Raw genomic sequence first — 14110 nt, 5'->3', positions numbered from 1 at the left:
CTCATATATTGATTTATTAGTGTCTCTATATATCTATGGCTCTATAGCCCTTCGTTGGGCCTTGGCTGCTTTTACAGTTTCTTGATCTTTAACTCCTTGGATGGGGGATCAGCCCGTCGCAAGGCCTCTACATACACGAAGGACAATACAAACACAGAATAAACGCACGCAGATAACCATGTCACGAGTGGGATTCGAACACACGATCCAGTGTTTGAGCGGACGAAGACAATTCATGCCTTAGACCGCACGGCCACTGTGATCAGCAGATGCTTCGGTCAGTCACGTAGAATTTCGCCCTTATTTGTCTTTATTCTTGAAAGGCTGTTTGATGCAAGCTGTCGGACGCGTGCTTAAGTGGCCACATTTGCAGAGCCGTGCCTTGCATTAGGCTGAACTAATTATTGGGCTAAAGTAAACTGGAATATCGTGGGGATTAAATTACGCATAAATGAATAAAATAGGTCGTCTTTTTTTTAGGCATAAACCTGTTTCGCCAAGACATTCAATGTTTCTTATATGTAGAATCTATATTGTGGAACACAGCAGTTTAAAAATGCATGTAAGATTTCTGTGTACAGATTAATACAAAAGTTTCATCACAATCAGTTCGGCATTGCTCATATCACATTAATTAAATTTCTTTTACAATTAGGCCACTAACATAAAACCCGCTGAGAATTCTGTTGAAAGTTGTTATAAGATTTGTTAGTCGCGTGCTTCCCACTGCGGTGGCCAGGGTTTGATCCCGGGTCTGGTCAAATGGGATTTGTGGTGGACAAAGTAGCGCTGAGGCACGTTTTCTCCGAGTACTTCGGTTTCCCCTGCCAATCTTCATTCCACCAATTACTCGACAATCACCCTCACCTATCATCTGGGGCTGGTACAATAGGCCAGAAGTGGCCGCAGTACAAAGGACTTAGTTCCACCCCACTAGCATTAAAAAAATTATTAATTTTCGCTGTTTTCTCTCGTGATATTTTCTGTCCCTACATGTCATCAGTTGATGCGCTGAGGCCGATGTTTAGCGTCATCTCTCATGAATATTATGCAGCGTAAACAGTCTTCTTCGTATAGTATACTACACTCAACATAGCCACAATAGAAAATTATCAATACTGAAATATTAACAACGATACACTGCAACAAATGGCTGTTCGCTCATTCACAGTCTATTTCATAACTGACGTCATGAAACATGTCAGCGTCCAACAAATCATTGCTATGGTAACCAGTAATTACGTAATGGGAATAATAAATTACACGTGTGCAAAAGCTATATGTATTTTTTTCTCTATAGCTGTATAGCCCTTCGGACTTTGGTCGCTTTTTCAGTTTCTTAATCCTATACACAATCGGTAGGACTCCTTGGACGGGGGATCAGCCGGTGGCAAGGCCGCTACCTACACATGACAACACAAATGGAATAAACACACACAGACATCCATGCCTTAAGTGGGAGTCAAACTCACGATAGCAGTATTCGAGCGAGCGAAGACGGTTCATGACAGAGACCGCGCGGCCACTGTGATCGGCATTTACATATGTGTATATATAACAATATTGTAACTATTGCGAATATGTGTACTGTCGAATGAGGCGAGAAGTTTATTGTACGTTTGTGTCACCGTAACATTTCTGTCATCGACGTTTCATAGTCCAGATACTCACAGCGTCGTACAATAAGCCCCACACAGAAATGTTCTGCTCCCAAAATCTTGCTGTAACTTTATCCAACTTCTTGGTTATCATTTTCATAAAGTGTTCCCCACCGCAATTATGTACAGGCCTTGTGGCCCCCAACCCCAGGCCTGTTTCTCTATCCTTCACATCCTAAGAGCCTTACAGAATTAACTCCCTTAACTGTACTAAATGACATGTATAACTCACGCCAAACGTCGCATCTCAATAGTTGATTTTCCTGCTTTATATCGAACATCGGTCCGGAGACCGAAATCATGATAGATATTTCCTTCATGGTTCTTCCAGTCGCTCCCAGACCAGTGTTATGACAATATGGTAAAATAGGCTGTTTCATTTTATTTCCTTTCTAATACGTGATTCACAAACATGTCTCCATGTGACGCCACACAAGAACTGCTGCTGCAAAATTGTATTAAGTTGTGAAGTCCCTAGGTATATGTTGTGCTAAGTTATCCTCTTCAACCTGATATTCTCCTCAGAATATTGTACTACAAAATGTGTACTATTTAGAGATAAGAATAGCACCCCCACCTCTTGCAAGGTGCCCAGCTTTTCTAGTTTGGAAAAGTGCAGTCAGATTAGTCTGGCAGTTACACTACCACAGTCAATAAGTTCGTGGAATGGCCGCAAAGCGCCGTACGGGAATTTCTTGTCAATATGTTTCAGCAATGTTTTCGACAGCTATATCAACGTTGGCAGACTTGCATAGCGGCCAACGGCAACTATTTTGAGGGCCGATGTGGATCTGCTTAACTGTATGTAAATACCTTGTAATATGATGCGATAAAACCACATTCCACGAACTTAATGACTGTACCACGTATTACAGAAGTCTGGGTGACATCAGTGTGTAGACCATTCGCACTGGAGCCGTGCTTTCACTCTGAATTACCACTCAATATCAGTGTTACAAAATTTTCTTCCAGGGCCCTCACGTTTTGGAGTTTTAAATACTGACACTTTGTGAAGGCGGCACAACGCATTCTAAACTCTGGTACTGTGGCTGAACATAGCAGTGGAGTGTACTATCCATTATTCAAATATTATCAGAGACCCGTCATAGTGGCTGCGCAGTCTATTGCGAATACGGTTTTGGAAAAATCAGTCAGTTTTTCTTTTCGGGAAGTTGACAGATTTATATGCAAATTTTTGTAGCCCGGTTACTTTTAGAGCCTTTTTTACTTCCTAAGGGAAAAGCGTGTTTTTACGACATAATGTCTGCATGTGTTACTGTCTGCGTGTCCCTCGTTTCAACTTGTTCAGGCCAACAAACTGGCTTTAACAAAATCTGAGAAGAACATTACGAGTATATCATTAGAGGCTACCCCAGAGTCTTGCCTTTTATTTATTATAGTTGGTAACAATAACAATGTTTGCAACAATTACGATTTAGTCTACAATAAATACACATTTGAATCGACCAGAATTTAATCTTATGACCATTTACATACTTTTCCAGCACGATAGCCAATGAGCTGAAACGAATTTCATTTTTAGATTTTAAATTCACGTTGAATTAACAGCACAAATTTTATAGCATTACAAATCAGTGCTTTAGGATGTCTACTGTGAATTCCATGTGAGACTTGGCGTTTCGCTGTGAGGCCCTAATACCGAAACTTTCAGAGCACCTGATTGGCCGCGCCATAGCTCAAGCGGTTAGTCACTGACTTCCCACCGCGGCGGCTCGGGTTCCATCCCGGGTCTGGTCAAGTGGGATTTGTGGTGGACAAAGTGGCGCTGGGGCAGGTTTTATCCGAGTACTTTGGTTTCCCCTGCCAATCTTCATTCCACCAAATTCTCCATCATCATAATCACCCGGGGCAGGCTACAATAGGCCAATCACTGGCTGCTGTGCCGAGTTGACCCAGTTGGACTCCACCCCCAATTAAGCGAATTAAAAACATTTTTAAAATTTCGGAGCACCTGGACGTACTGTGGAACACCGTCAGCAATTGATGTATTACGCCACGTTGCAAATCGGGGCAACTTAAATAGTGGAAAATATACCATACTACGTTACTGTATGCTCCTCTGAACAAGATGCTCTACACGTTTATCAGCTGAGATATTTAGCTACTTAAATAATCTGATTCAGCAGAAATTATCGCTACCATATTTTTAGTTGAAGTCGTTGGGAATTGTTAAATGTACTCAAATTCGAGCACTGGTTTCACGCAAACATGAACACACGTGCTCGCGATAAAGACATCTGACAGTCATGGTCTATGTAATTGGTGTAAACTAGCGTACACATATATAACTGATAACACATGAGTAGAATTACACAATAACTTTATGCCAGCAGTAACAGTGTGTCCTATGGGAAGATATATTTCTGTTGATTTTCCGGTTAATATAGTTATTTAACTGCAAGGAAAAACAGGCCTACTGAGCAGTTTTTGCAGAAACGTCTGTCTGTTTACAATATTGACACAACTGCCAAGTATGGAATTAACCGGTCGAAGGGCGACAGAAACCTAAAATTGGGACAATTCTATCAGTTAACATTATTTTGCATGCGAACTGGGAAGAGACTGTCTTCATTCGACGTCAGTGCTGCAACCTGCTGCTGTTTCGCTGGAACCAGTGATGCAAGTGGGCGCGCGGTCTGAGGCGGCCCATACACGTACGAGTTTGGCTCGCGAGTCCGCCTCGGCGAGGAGCCGGACTCGGGTTAATTTCACCACACACGTATGAGCGTAGCGACCCACACATGGACGAGTTTGGCTAATTGGAACCCGAACCGAGTCGGACTCTTACGTGTATGGGCCACCTAAGACGTGAATTGTCTTCGCTCGCTCGAAAACTTGAAATCGTGGGTTCGAATCCACTGGAGGCATGGATGTTTGTGTGCTTTTATCAGTGTTTTTGTTGTTCCGTGTATAGGTGCTGCCTTGCGAAGACCAGATCCCCCATCCAAAGAGTCCTACCGACTATGTATAGAATTAAGAAACTGAAAAAGCTGCCAAGATCCAACAAAGAACTGTAGAGCCATATATAGTTCGTGCTGTAGGGAATAACATTGATTGAGGGTGATTAATAGGAATTGGCATACAAAACTTGGATCTAAGAAAAAGTAAGAAACATGGAAATAGGAAATTACATATAGGTAAACTTCACAGTGGCGTGTACTGTCTTCGCTCGCTTGGAAACCGAGATCGTGGGTTCGAATCCCACTCAGGGCATGGATGTTTAGTTTGTGTGTGCGTTTTTCTGTGTTTGTGTACAGGTAGAGGCCTTGCGACGAGCTGATCACCCGCCCAAGGAGTCCTACCGATTGTGTAAGATCTAGAAAAACCAAAGTGAACGGAGAAATTCATGGAGGTAGGCCTAGGCCCACTGGGGCTGTAGTGCCAAGGAAAAAAAAAAACTTCACAGTTTGTACTCTTAACCTGATATTGGGACAATTAAATCGTGAAGAATCAGATGGGAGAATGTGTACCATATTCTGTATTACTATTGCTCACAGAACTATCAGCCTTCATGAAACAGAATTCTTGAGTAGCTGAGCTTTGGATGTGAACCAATGGCGGGCTTTTGTGAACACTGCAATGAACCCTCAGATTCCGTAAAATGTCGCTAAGTTCTTGAATAAATAACTATTAGCTCCTTAAGAATCACTGAACTGCATGAGGTTAGTTTGTTTCTTGGTTGGTAAGTAAGTTAACTTTTCTCCCGTACGCCCTTATGCTCGTACATACCGCCAAGCTCATTCTTTTCGATTTAATAACGCATAAGGAGCTGGTTTAGCGTCACAGAATAAACCAAGAGGCCTTTGCAAATCAGCCACATTCGAGCGATGTTGCCTTGGCCTACAGTTGCCTCTGTTTAATTCTTTGAATGAAACGCGACATAGGTCAGTGAACCTGCCGCTATTACTGCTGTCCTGCCCATGATGTCACAACTGCTCTGTCAGCTTTTCTACCTCACTGGTGCCAGGAAATGGAACAGCTAAAATGATGCAAGTTCCTGTAATGCAGTCTGCAGAGTAGACCCCAGGCCTGTACATTAACGACCATCATGTTAAAATGGTTTCCCTCTTGTGCTCTTTAGGTTTGTACGTTTTTTGTTCTCATAGGGCGAGACTGAGCCCACTTGGTACTGTGGCCACGGTTTGGGCTGTTGTTCCAGCTCCGGATGAGATGATGAGTGTGGAGCAGTCGGTGGAATGAGAACTGGCAGGGGAAACTGCAGTACTCGGAGAAAACCTGCCCCAGTGTCACATTCTTTTCCTTGGCACTACAGCCCCAGTGGGCCTACGCCTACCTCCATGAACTTCTCCGTTCACTTCGGTTTTTCTAGATCTTACACATTCGGTAGGACACCTTGGGTGGGTGCTGAGCTCGTCGCAAAGCCTCTACATGTATATAAACACAGAAAAACGCACACACACAAACTAAACATCCATGCTCTGAGTGGGATTCGAACACACGATCCCGGTTTCCAAGCGAGCGAAGACAGTACTTGCCTTAGACCGCTCGGCTACTGTGACCAGCCCAGTGTCACTTTGTCCACCACAAATCCCACGTGACTGACTTGGTTTCGAACCCGAGTCGCCGCAGTGGTTAGCCGGTGACAATTTTTCTGGAAATGCTGAGGGAAAGAGCAGAATCCTCTGCCTACGGGTAAAGAGTCCAATCACGGGCCTACTGAATAGGAAACAGCAGTTCTAATCACTGCACCGAGATCTTACATTTCCAATCACTGATTTAGGTGTTTTGATGTTCGCACATGCGAAGTAATTAATGCTGATTCATCATCGTCATCACTATCGGCAAAATAGCTCCTTTATGAATCGTAACCTCCCTCAGAAGATTCTGCCAGATTACATCAGATTTACTCTTCTTTGGATTTCGCAACAATAATGGATTCATCTAAAACTGCATAATGAGGAGCTTCATAACGTGTATTCTTCTCCAAGTATAATTAGAATGATCAAATCAAGGAGGATTAAGTGGGCAGGGCATGTAGCACGAATGGAGGAGAAAAGGAATGCATATAGGATATTGGTGGGAAAGCCAGAAGGAAAAAGACCACTGGAAAGACCAAGGTGTAGGTGGGTGAACAATATTAAAATGGATCTTAGAGAGTTAGGATTGGATGGTATGTATTGGATTGATCTGGCTCAGGATAGGGACTACTGGAGGGATCTTGTGAATACGGTAATGAACCTTCTGGTTCCATAAAAGACTGTGAAATTCTTTAGTAGCTGCAGATTTGGCTTCTCCTCAAGAAGGGCTCAGCTCCATAAGTAAGTAATGGATTCATCTGGCTAAGGATAGGACAAATGAAGGGCTCTCGTAAACATGGTAATGAAACTTCGGGTTCCGTAGAATGTTGGGTAGCTGCGCAACTGGCGGCTTCTCAACAAAGACTCAGCTCCATGACATATTTTTTTAAAGAGTAAGGTCCTTGACCTTGCGTCCAACCTCCAACCTGGAGGACCAGGTCCCTGTATTTATGTTTCCCAGTGACAGGGTGTCCCAGTTATACTGCTAAGCACCGGGTTCCCTTTCTTGCCTTGTATAAATCACAGGGCTACGCTGGAGGTATTCTGTCCCGCCTCCACATGGTGAAATAGTGGTGATTAAGCGCTATTATTTCCACATAAAAGAATATTATTTTACAAGTCATATTTTTTCGAAAAGAAAAGAATTTGAACAGCAAACGAACCGCCGTGATGACAACAGACACTGGTGAAGGAAACAGATGGAGCATTGGAAAGTAGAAAGTAACCTAACAGCGTTCTCCTTGGGCGAGACAAAAACATAGGAGTTATTTCGTTACCTAACAGAAAAGAGCGGTAGCAAGAGGCCCTCCAATTTGGAGACATTTTCCAAATCCTTTATTTGGGAATACCTTAATATATTTAATATTAATTTACCGTGCTTACAAATGCATTACTATAATGCTGGAAACCATTACGTACAGTACTCTGACATTGCGTAATTTAATCTTCCTTGTAAAAAACACAATTGAGTTAAGTAAAAGTTGATAATCCCTCAGTATGAAACTCAAAGCCACGTTGAAATATAACTTTTTTTAAAAAATTAAAAATTTACAAATTTAAACAGAGATATCGGATTATCTATCAGACAAATTGTAAACAAATACATGACAAATGTATTATTACTATTATTGTTTATTTAAACCGTAAATGGTCTTTTTGCTCGATGGCAGTGATACTACAATAAGACACAACATACAAACATTACACATCACACAAAATGACACACCATCCTCAAACAAAACACAGCACACAAAACTACACAAACAACAAAGGACACACTAGCACACAAAATGACACACCATCCTCAAACAAAACACAGCACACAAAACTACACAAACAACAAAGGACACACTAGCACACAGATCAAGAATAAAGTATTGAATTAGAACATTGGTCCTGAAACTGTTTACTGCTACAGAACTAATTTGGTAACAAAATAAAATATGATTTCGTTGAACTCTCGAAATGATGAACTTGTTCTTTAAGTACCTGTAATTATTTTGAATTTACAATCCTGTATCCAGAAAGTTGAATTAAGTCCATTCAACGTTTTGGAAAACAATTCATGCTACCCTTAACTTACCTAATGCGACAAGCGGACCTGCTTACTCACCACAAGCGTCCTGAAGTCAGGCATAGTTATAGTAACGTGTACCTTCATGTGTTCTGCATTAAGCGTCTTTCAGTAATTCTTTATTGATGCATATCTTGAGAATCCTATTTCGCACAGAACGGAAGTACCTATGTCAGAGCAACACTTTAAATGCCTTCAAACTAGACCAAAAGTTAAACGGAGAGTTTCTCTTGCCTGCATCTTTCTGAGTGATTAATTACTGACAAATGTTATGTTTCGGGACATTATTCATCGTCCTGTTTTATGTAAAACACCGTTCTGTTTATTTTCCGAAATGCAACATTTCGGACACTAGCCCTATCAATTGGGCCAGACTGGGTAGGTTTTGCCTGAAGACGGAGACAGAATCCAATCTCCGAAACGTTGTATTTTGAAATATAAACAGAACGGTGTTTTAGATAAAAACAGGACGATGGATATGTCCAGAAACATAATACTTGTACTGATCCAATATAGTCACAAACTTTTATACCTTAATTAACTACTGAGATTATTTCTTTTTAATAATCCTTGCTCAGTAACAGGTGACATAAAATGGTTTCATTACAACTTCAACAAACTCTACAACGCTTGGGAAATAATCTTTTAGAGCAATTTATAGGTTTAAGGCCGCGCCATAGCTTAAGCGGTTAGTCACTGGCTTCCCACCGCGGCGGCCTGGGTTCGATCCCGGGTCTGGTCAAGTAGGATTTATGGTGGACAAAGTGGCGCTGGGGCAGGTTTTCTCCGAGTACTTCGGTTTCCCCTGCCAAGTCATTTCGTAAATTTCCCATCGTTTAGCTGACTTACAACTTCATTAAAAAGCATTCAGTATAGATAAGCAGTCTGTGGCATTACATTATGTCGGCAAATGTCCTGCAAAATACTGTTTTCAATAAGGACAGAAACAACTGTGGTAGCTGTAACTCGGGATGATAAGTTCAGTTCATTTTTCTTCATAAATGAGTCGGGATAGCTCAACCGGTATAGAGACGGGCTACGGGCTTAACAGCCGGAGTTCGATTCCTGGCAGGGCGGAGACTATTCTCTTCTCCAAAGCGTGCAGACCGCCTCTGGGGTTCACCCAACCTCCTGTCCAATGGGTACCAGGGGCTTTTACCCCGGGAGTAAAGCGACCGGCACTTGAAGCTGCCTACTCTCCTGTCTCTAGAGCCGAGGTCAAGGATGATGGAGCTATATTTCTATTCCTGCGTATATCGTCATGGCGTCGTAGTGCTTAACTAATTAAGCACAGGGACAGCTTCACCTTTTATCTTCGTAAAAATGTCTGCTAGGTCTGGTAACCTCCAGAGCGACACAGTGTCACGCAGACATCAAGAAAGCTGGAAGAGATGGCCTTCACTGAGCCATCTGCAGACAGCTGCTCACGCTTGTTCCTCGCTGGCGGATTTTTCTACTCTGAATATGGAGGCGATAAGTTCCTCCGAAACGTCGGTTCACATAAGATCTACACGGCGCTACATCCCAGAAGACGGCATTCTTCATAGTTATCGCCGTGAAAACCTTAAATCTTAATATGTCTTCAGCACTTCATCTAATTCCATATTCAGTGCGTGTGGGATATTTTTCCCAACAAGGGACTGATGATGATGTATACAGTGACTACTAACAAATTCCGCTACAGTGGTTTTAACGTGTGCAATTAAACCAATTGGTTCTCAACCATCGAATGCACATCTGTGCAAATATCAGTACACAGGATCCAGCTGTCTGTACGTCAATTAGATTGAAAACATTTTCTCCTGTATTGATAACAGGCATTGGCTTTGCACATAGGCGCTTGCTGCCAGCTTCACTATTATATAACGTATCTGACATTAGCAAAGAAAACAGAAAGGCCGGTGACGTCACTGAATTCATCGGCTTACATAGCAAAGTCCTGACTGCTTTCAGTCCGTTTATTTATCTCGTATTTGGCAACAAAACCTGCGTGTTATATTTTTTGAAAAAATATCACATAACACTGTGTCCTTTGTGTAATGTGAGATGGGGGTTCAGTAGACATACCTGCTTCACAGCGATGAGCAACATGGCCGCTCAATTTGTGTGATGCTCCGCACACAATCCCGTTTTCACATTTAATTCATGATGTCAGATAGGAACGAAAATACTTCATTTCGTCTCATTTTGGATTAAGAAACGTGATTGGTTTGTCTTTGCAATCAACGAGCTTTGAATGTGACAGTCGCTTTAAGTTTGCTTGAGTTATGAAACTGTCTCCTCCAGCCTGGTAATGGGCAATCACGCAGACTGGGTCACCAACTTACACTAATCCGAACTGGAGAGAGTACTCATCCAATTTACGTCGTTTAGTGATTTGTCTTTTTAATTATTTGCACCTCCATCTGATTCCCAGTTATCGTGTAATTTGCCATGAATTGTGTCTTCCTTATTGCTTAAGGGGCCCATATATGTACGAGTCTGGCTCGGCGAGCTTGACTCGGGAGCCGGGCTCGGATTAATTTCATCACAAACGCATGAGCTGACTCCCAACTTTGCGACCCACACACGGACAAGTTTGGCTCATTGGAACCCGAGCCGAGTCGGACTCGCGAGCCAGACTCGTACGTGTATGGGCCCCTTTAGACATCCCGGCTTGCGCCCGCGATCCTTCATAAGTGATCGTATTACGCATTTATTTAGATGCTAACATTGATAAATTGGCAACACCGCTCTGTTCCCAGTCCTAATTTTATGATGAATGGGCGCAAACTCTCAAGTTGTATTTGAAGTAGTAACATTCAGTAGTAATTTCGTTTTTGCCACAACACCGTCTCATTCGCTCTAAAAGTTTGTATTATTATTATGTTTTGAATGCACACAATAATATCTGCCCGGTAATTAATGTTATCACTTCCGTAAACCGGTATAGGTTTACTTAAAAATAATGAAAAATGTACAAATGTAATTACATTGTTGTAATATCTTGCAAAAACCTTGAAGCCCAGGAAACCCACGTTTCCTCGGAATGTAGTTTGAATTGGCAAAGTTATTTTCGTTATTTTCGAAACAATACGTCTTCAAATGAATCCACATTCTGAACACTTTTCCTTCAAAATAATCACAGTATATATGTTTGCTACGGGAGAGAGTCAGTAAATATGTTAAAAATGGATATAAAACGTAGAACATGTGATATTCGAAACTAGAACACATTTATTTCTCGATGTGTCCACCACCAACATTGTACGTATATGTTCCATTGCTTTATCAGTGATTCTAAACCCGCTGCAGACAAGTGTTTTGACCGTTGTCTCAGCCACTTCTGCACCTCCTTTTAAATCTCTTCGTCAGCAGCGAAATGTTGCGACCAAGATGTTTTCTGTAAGTCCTCACTAGGGGCCGAAGTCCGGGCTGTAAGGCGGATGTTCAAGAAGTTCCCACTGTGGTTCTTGGGCTGTGTGTGGTTCGGCATTGTCATGATGAAGCAGTACCCCTCTTGCCAGTTTGGCCTGGAAGGTTTCCGTGAATTGCATCCAGAAGCCTCAACAGAACTTCAGAGTACGATGCAGAATTCACGTTCTCCCCAAACTTCTGAAAATGGGGCTAACAGTACTCCCTGAGAATCCCAAGACACAGTAAGCATAACCTTCCCAGCTGATGGCGTAATCTTAAACTTTTTGGTTGAAAGTGAACTGAGATATTTCCTCCACAGTATGTTTACGTGTTTTGTGTGGTTCTTACAATACACAGCATTTGTTTCCCTAATGTACCCGTAATGTGTTTCCTGTGAGGTACGAACTGAATCTGTATAATCATGTAGAAGTAATGAAGCTCTAACGGATCATGAAATAGAATTATCATAAATCAGAACACAGTATTATAGAAATACCTAACGTTATGTATGGCCAAAAAACCCAATGTCAGGCGAAACACCTGAAAGGAAATAGATTTCCTGTGTAAATTACGTAATAGCACATTTTGGTAGAGCTATTACTAGGCCTGCCGATCAAAGTAGCCGCGCCATATAAGACATAAACTGTCTTCGCTCGCTCGAACACTGGGATCGTGGGTTCGAATTCCACTCAAAGCATGGATATTTGTCTGTGCGTTTATTCTGTGTTTATGTTGTCCTGTGTTTAGGTAGCGGCCATGCGACGGGATGATCACCTATAAAAGAGTCCTACCGTTTGTGTAAAAATATTGCGAAACTGAAGTATAGGTCAAGGCCCAACAAAGGGCTGTAGAACCATTAATGAATAACTGAATTACTAACTGCGATTACGAGTAATAATTCCACTCCAAATAATGTTAGTGATGTCACAGAAGTGGATCAGATCCTGTGAAGACCCATGTCTGTTGTAGTCGGTACGTGTCATGCATATTCCTACGTCATTTAAAGCCAAGTGTAGCGTCAGTTATGCATTTCTGTCATCGAAGGAGCATTTGAGCCGTCCTAGACAAGAGGAGTGTAAATCTGCTCAAGATATCATACAGTTGCCAAAGTAGACAGGGGTAGCGTGACTAACAAGCGTCATAATAATACACTTAATCTGATCTAGCACTGGCAGGCATTACAGGATGACAATAAATTACAGGATTCCAGGACAGACAATTTAAGGCAGACAGACTATAATAAGAGTAGCTTAGCAACACTACCAACTGAGTAGGCAAGAGTCAAGTTAACACACATATAATAAGGCGGTCTAAGGCATGCACTGTCTTCGCTCGCTTGGAAACCGGAATCGTGGATTCGAATCGCACTCAGGGCATGGATGTTTGTGTGCGTTTTTCTGTGTTTGTCTACAGGTAGAGGCCTTGCGACGAGCTGGTCACTCGCCCAAGGAGTCATACCGAATGTGTAAGATCTAGAAAAACCGAAGTGAACGGAGTTCATGGAGGTAGGTCTAGGCCCACTGGGGCTGTAGTGCCAAGGGGGGGGGGGAAAGGTAAGGTAAAGTTGTCGTGATTAATTAATTAATCATTAAGCCATGAAGGAGCATGGGGGAATGGATGTCTATATCTACATTTTCTTGACTTTGGCACTAGTTGGACGTGAGTGGCCAGCTTCACGCCCCGGCCGCTTTACCCCCAGGGAAAGAGTCCCCGCCACAAATTGGATAGGAGTTTGGGTGAACCCCAGAGCTGGTCTTGGCGAGGTGAAATTGAGGAAATTCTTGACCCTACTGGAACTCGAACTCCGACCCCTTGCTCACCCTCGGTAACGCCATTTGAATTTATATTCTTCCTCGTGATTTTTTCATATGCACATTTCTCTTCTTCTGCACACCTGTCAAACACCAATACAGATAAACTTTCACACTGTGTTTTACGTAATTTTATTTTTGAAAGAAAAGGAAGTAATTTTGCCTGTATATCTTAACTGCTCACCTGAAACGAACTACAACAAACGTTAGATAATTCCATGAAAAATAATTGCACAGAGGAAGACAAAGAAATATAAAAGCAGAGCGAAAGGGAGAAGTCATACGTGTCAGTGATGGCTGTTAGATGTAGCAAAGAGGGCGAAGAGAGAATAAAGGAATCATTTAGAATAGTGACAGAAAAGAGTAATATATTAATTTGAAATCTGATTAATCGCCAGAATAAAACTTATGATAATAGAACGAGAGAAAAAATAACAGGACAATACAAATACAGAAATACAGAGAGAACTTGGCTGTAAATCCTTTTCAACAAAATAGAATACCGACATGAACAATTATACATTATAATTTGGATACATATGCATATCAACAATTCTGGCGCTGTCGCCCTGTTATTTCCTCTGGAGTTTCAATTCGTGAATGGTAACTTTT

General features: G+C 42.0%; 1 protein-coding gene across 5 annotated transcripts in view; it reads left to right on the top strand.

Annotated features, from left to right (window-relative positions):
• LOC111864922 (protein dimmed) overlaps nucleotides 1-14110 on the top strand; it is a 183031-nt gene that overhangs the window by 101779 nt on the left and 67142 nt on the right. The window lies entirely within an intron of this gene.

The sequence above is a fragment of the Cryptotermes secundus genome, unplaced genomic scaffold (genome assembly GCF_002891405.2).
Source record: "Cryptotermes secundus unplaced genomic scaffold, Csec_1.0 scaffold62, whole genome shotgun sequence".
Lineage (NCBI taxonomy): Eukaryota > Metazoa > Arthropoda > Insecta > Blattodea > Kalotermitidae > Cryptotermes > Cryptotermes secundus.
This window is presented reverse-complemented; position numbering and strand designations above follow the sequence as displayed.